A 6,321-nucleotide genomic window follows, 5' to 3' on the forward strand; every position below is an offset into this window, starting at 1 on the left:
ATTGAAAGGGGCAGGGAATCATGCATACATGTTAAAATATGTTCAAACAACGATGTGAATGTTGACTCGATCTTATTTTTCAACAACGCGCCTCCAAAAGTCCAAATAGAATAGTTTGGTTGTGGTGGTTAACTCCAACAAATGGAGCAAATGGTATGCTTAATTTATTTGTCACGTCAAAAACAATAATGTCACCAAACTAATTAAAAGACGATTGTGACCTACCGTCAGCCCAAAACACACACTTCTGAATGTTCCATTAGCATTCAAGTCCGTTGCAAAGTAACAATCTGTATCTGTTTGAAAGAATGTGAGTGGGTTGTTGATTATATAAAATAACTTATTAATGAGAATTGATGACCATGACAGTATTTGAAATGCTTTCATCTCTATTATGGAAGTTAAACGTTTGCCCACTTTACCATAAAACAAAACATGCAGCAAGGACCATAAACTCAGATACTTTTTGCAGTAGAAAAAGAAATTACCCATCCAGTCTTGGGAAACTGACCGAAAAATGAAGCAGCACTGTATCCAGCCACCGGGGCAGTAAGAATAAAAAACAAAACTATAGAAGTAGATATAGTTCCACGGCTGTTAGGATAAATGACCCCAAAAGATGCCAAAACAAATAACAAGCAAATGCTGTAAAGAAGAGAGAAGGTATCTTAGATATATATCTTAGATATATCTTAGATGTAAATGGGTTTACAAAGTTTGATTTTACTATTAGGAAGCAGTGGACCTAAGATATTACTTTTTCAAATCATTCTTCAGATGACACATAAACAGCATTATAAGCAGCCCTATTAGAAGCACGATGATGACCACACTATTAATGAAAGAAAACCAATGCATATGTCGTTGTGTAGGCAACAATGGATACTTGTTCATTCTGTTCTTGTACTCGCTTGAAGTTGCATTCCAGTATATAGAATACTTGAACATAATATCTACTTCAGTTTTGTTACTGATATCCACAACATAACTTGGGTCACTGAAAGCACGTATTTCAATTATTTGAATAGCTGGGTAAGTTTGGAGGAAGACAAAACGAAAATGTCTGATCGATTTATATGTTTTTTCGGAAAAGATAATATAATTAGCCAGTACACTAGCTAACTCGCTAGGAGAATCGCAACACAAAAATTGATGTCAAAGTTAAAAACATATTACCGGGTTCAAAAGATAATTAGGATGAACTTGTTTGGCCTAATCGATTACTATAAATTTAATTGAATTTTCTTTTACATGACCTCAAATATGAAATCGATTAATACTATAATAAATTTTTGGCATCGGTGTCTTCCATCTCTAAGGTAAGAAATGTGTAAATTATCTCTAATAATTACGAGTATATATTAAGGACATAATTGTAAAACTTTAACAATCAAATATCTTAAAATGTTGCATGATTTCCTTCAGTTAGGGATCGGACTGAGCTCTTTCCTTATTGATTTGCCCTCATCGGTTTGCATATATAGAGGGAATTGGGACGTCACGAAATGATGCAAACAATGATGGGTTCGATCTTAGATGAGGTGCTGGGGCACGTTGTAGTCTCGACTCACCTAAATGATGGCCAGAAAAATTAGTAGCACTGCTTGTTGAACAGTTGTTCATTTGTCGTCTACGTTCAGATCCAGAGACTTCAAGAATTCTCAACGAACTAGTTTCAGTAACTAAGAAGAAACACTCGTATAGATAATTTGTTAAATAGGCGTTTTAAAAGACAGAGAAAGTTTAAGAATAAATCAAACTTGTCACAATTCTTTATAAGGAGCTCACCTTTATGTTTAATTTCACACACAAGGTTGTAATAATGTTGAATAATCTTCATCTGATTCGTTAAACTCATCTCATTTTCCTCAATTAAAGCATCATACTTCTTGCGTATCTTTGATATCTCTTGCTCACACTTAGAAAGAAGCATCGATTTCTACATATAGGCAAGATCATTATCAAGATGCAATGCAACAATTAAGATAATAGAAAAAACGATGTTTGAAAACTTAAACCTTTTCTTGATGTAACTTGGTAACTTGCTCTTTCACCTTCTGAATTCTTTCTAAATTTAAGACAGGATCACTTGTTAGTGATGCTATTGGTATCTTTGCGGTCGGTTGTGTACTAGAACGACTGGATGGCCTAGCTAGTCATATTGCAGTATAAGGGATATGGATATTTTTAGACTTGGCATTACGATCCACTACTAATGAACGAGTCGTATGGTTTATGTTCTATCTCTAACGGCTCTAATGAGTATGTAAAATTCAAACTAAAGTTATACTATTAGCTATTGTATCACATTTGACACACTATTTACTTGGAAGCACTTTGGACAAAAGTTTTTTGGTCATAATTAACCCATGCCTAGAATGACATATTTTGCTTTTATTGCCCAACCCACCCACTTGGTCCACCCCTATTCCACCTATAAATAGTTCACAGCTTTGTAGTACTCGATCTTTAAGAGTAAATGATAAGAAATAATACAAAGAATTGGCATGAAAATTATAAATAAATTTAAAGGAAGTTGATTGCCGATCATATTTTCTATGAGTACCTGGTTTGGGATAGGTGATGACTCAGATGATTGATGACCACCAGCATGTGCAGGCACCCCTGTAAGAGAAATGTCTGCAAGGTCGTTCGAATAGTGACAAAAAGGTATCAATCATATGGTAATAATCTACCATCCTAAATCTTGTATCAGTTGTTACTTGTTAGTAGTCTTTGACCATTTGCTTCGCTTGGCTTTATCATGTACTTTTCGTTTATTTCTAGGCTTTGTTTTTATTGAAGAGATGAAAGTTGGACCTTTATCATTTCCAAATCCTCTAAACAGTTTTAGGGTGACTTTTGGACCCTTGCAGATCTTTGATTGACGAAGCACACTCCATCCAAATCTATGGAGACCCTGAAAAAAAAAAGAAGGCAATGTTTATTGCTGTGTATTTTCTGAGAAAGGTTAACAATGGCGAAAGTGAAAAGGCATTAACAGTTTGACTACCACCAAGTGAAGTAGCTATCATCTTGTTGCATAATATATTATCTTGTTGATTTTAAAAAAATCATATCATATATAAAAAAATGATTTGCCATTTAGATAGCATATATTTCATATTAAATAAACAATTACTATTGGTCTCTCTCTCTAGTCTAGAGAGAGAGTGTGTGTTTTTCATCTCTTCTCTCCTGATCTAGATTTGAGATTGAGACCCAATTTTTTCTCTTTGAGCTTAGTTTTCACCTTGCCGTCAAGATTACTTTTTCAAGGGTAATGCCATAGACTGGAGGTCCTTCTGGAAGAAGTCTCTCTACATTCGTGTATGGTAAAACTGTTTACATCATACCTCCCCCAAAACCGGTTGTTGCCAAATTGGCTTCCGTTGCCATTGCCATTGCATAACATATGTTTCATAATTCATATGCATAAAAGGGATACGGCTTCATCATTAGGAAATATATATATACAGAATCAAATCAAAGAATTGTATGCATTTCTGCTAAACAACATTACACAACTCTACCTTCGTTTTTTATGTTTAGAACCCAAAAATGAGTTATTAGCCACCATATATCATCAACTTCATTTGACACCTTCATCTTTAAACCAGCAACTCTTTGTAGGCCTGCGCATTTAACTTATTCTTTTTCGTGATTTCATTTGGTGCATTACTCTTCTCCTCTCTTTTGAACTTTAATGGTTCCGGTCTCATCTTCTTCTTGTTTCTCCTCCTCAACACCAAGACCATAAGCCTTTCCCTTTTCTCTGCCATTGACATACTAGAATACAAGACCTTCTCAACCATGAAAAGTGTGCAAATGTTATGATCCAAGCGACGTCAGTTTAGACCCGGAATGAGTGCTTATGATGAAAACAGATGGAAATTTTGGGTAGACATCATACTAAAAAATGTATCTGACCCAGAGTTTTATAATGAGCGTCCAGGACTTTAATTTATAATGAGCGTCCAGGATGTTCAAAGTCTAACATCTAAGACTTGATGTTTTGCATGCATCTGACCCGGATCGAGTTAGTTTCAATTCCCTTTTCTATGCTGAAGTTTTACATCTTAGACTTGATTTTTGTTGAAACTGAGCGTCCATAATGTTCAAAGTCTAGACTTCCCCAAGTCAACATATATATTGTCATCTAAGGTTCTTATAGAGCATCTAAATACATATATATATTGTACATACAAAGAATATACATGTGCCGATATATCATTAATTTGATCTTTTAGTTTTGATACATTTTTGAATATAATTCTTGTATGATTGAGAAGACTGACTTTGGCATCTATACAACAGAAATAAATAATGGAGGTATGTCACTATCTTTTCCATAAAAGGAATTTTGTACGTACACTAATAAATGGTGAGTATAAGTGTATAACAATTTTGCTCGTCAATAATTTTTATTACAATAGTTTCCAAGTAATTAATTAAGCCAACGATGGGTTTTTGTCACACCCCACCTTAGGCGGAATTGTAGTATATGACGAAAAGACATAACATAGCACATAGAATTTATAATAGAGTTATACTAAATGAAATACATAAATGTAATTCCCAAAAGCGGGATAAGACTAGGCAACACGCCCAACGAATAGCAAATGATGTAGCAAATAGAATTCAATGTTCAAATGCAACTAGGAGTCCATGAAAGATCTCTTTATTAGTCTTCCTAAAGTCATTATACTCAGTCTCCTTAAGCATTGTTATTACCTGAAAATGAATGCTCGAAAATGTCAACATAATGTTGGTGAGTTCGTAGGTTTAAAGTAATTCAAATAAGTTTGGACAATAGTGTAAATATAAACATGTTATCATAGTTATTTGAATTACTTCAGCATAGAAAAGGGACAAGGTCGCTAGAATCTACACAACATATATATGAACAAGTTACAATTATGGACATGGTCAAGAACCGTCCATTGTAACCCGTATTTGATGATATATATATATATATATATATATGGCTACTTTGAAAATATTCCCAACTGATTTGTCATATATTATTAAGTTACAAGTCACATAACTTAATATAGAGTATTTGTTTTAATGATTTATGATTTAATTCTACAAGCTCTTATTCACTGAAATTTTTGGTAACTTTATTTATTTTTTATTAGGATGAGACGAATAATTCAAGTTTTCAAATCTTAACTACTGTAACCTTAGAGTGTTATAAACTTACATGAATTTTTACTTAATTTATTTCGCACGTTAACTATTTTTAAAAAATTCCATAATCACAGATTAGTCAGAAAATTCACTGTTTGCGCGCAGAAAAGTTTTATAAATGTTAAGTTCCTTCGAAGCTTCAAAAAAAATCTAAATTTTTACTGTACACTCTTAACATCTTAAAAATGTTTCTGGAAAAAAATAAACTTCCAGTTCATAAAATTGACCAAGATATGACTATTTGAAATCGACTCAAATCTGTTCGGAAAACTCAGATTTGCGCAGTTTTCTTATAAAATTCGTTTGATAAACTTAAACTTCATATTTTGACACGAAACTACTTCCACCAGAAAGTAGACTTTCTGAACTTAATTTTAGACACCAAAAACGTGACTTAACCATCTTCCATGACCAAGATACGACCTTTCAAAAGTTAACAAACCGAATCTGTCCAGATTCCGAAATAACCCAAACTTACTGTTTTAAAAACTACTACAACTAATATTCATATATAAACTTTCAAATCTTTCCAACACCTATTTACATCTGTTATTATGATTTTCATGCCCTCATAATTGAATTTCTCTAATTACATTAATTATTATGATACAATAAATACATAAACTTTTAACATTAATATGATTTATACTTCAAGCTTTTGATTTAACCCTAAAAAAAACCATTTCATTCATTATTATAAATATGCCATAATATATATTCATCAAATAGGTTACTCATAAATAAAGATTAATAAATAAAAAATATAGTTATATATATAAAAAAGAAAAGATAAGTAATTTACCCCAAGATTGATGATCATTCCTTAAGATACCAAAATTGCTATGACAAAGAGTAATTAAGATTTTGATGATGGTGCTCCATTTTATTTTGTGTTGTTCGATGGTAGAAGAAAAAAAAACAAAGGGTTTTAGTTTTTATTTAGGATATTTCATTTATATTTGTTATAGAGATAAGTGTTTGAGTTTGGATATAATTAGGCTATATTATTATTAAGAATAATTTAAATGGGATGGGATTGTGACTCCTCAGCTGTAAATTCCAATTCATAAGGTTGGATGGATATGTTTTGTTATTTAAAATAAACTAGTCAAATTGCATTTGAAAATT

The sequence above is a fragment of the Erigeron canadensis genome, chromosome 9, assembly GCF_010389155.1.
Source record: "Erigeron canadensis isolate Cc75 chromosome 9, C_canadensis_v1, whole genome shotgun sequence".
Lineage (NCBI taxonomy): Eukaryota > Viridiplantae > Streptophyta > Magnoliopsida > Asterales > Asteraceae > Erigeron > Erigeron canadensis.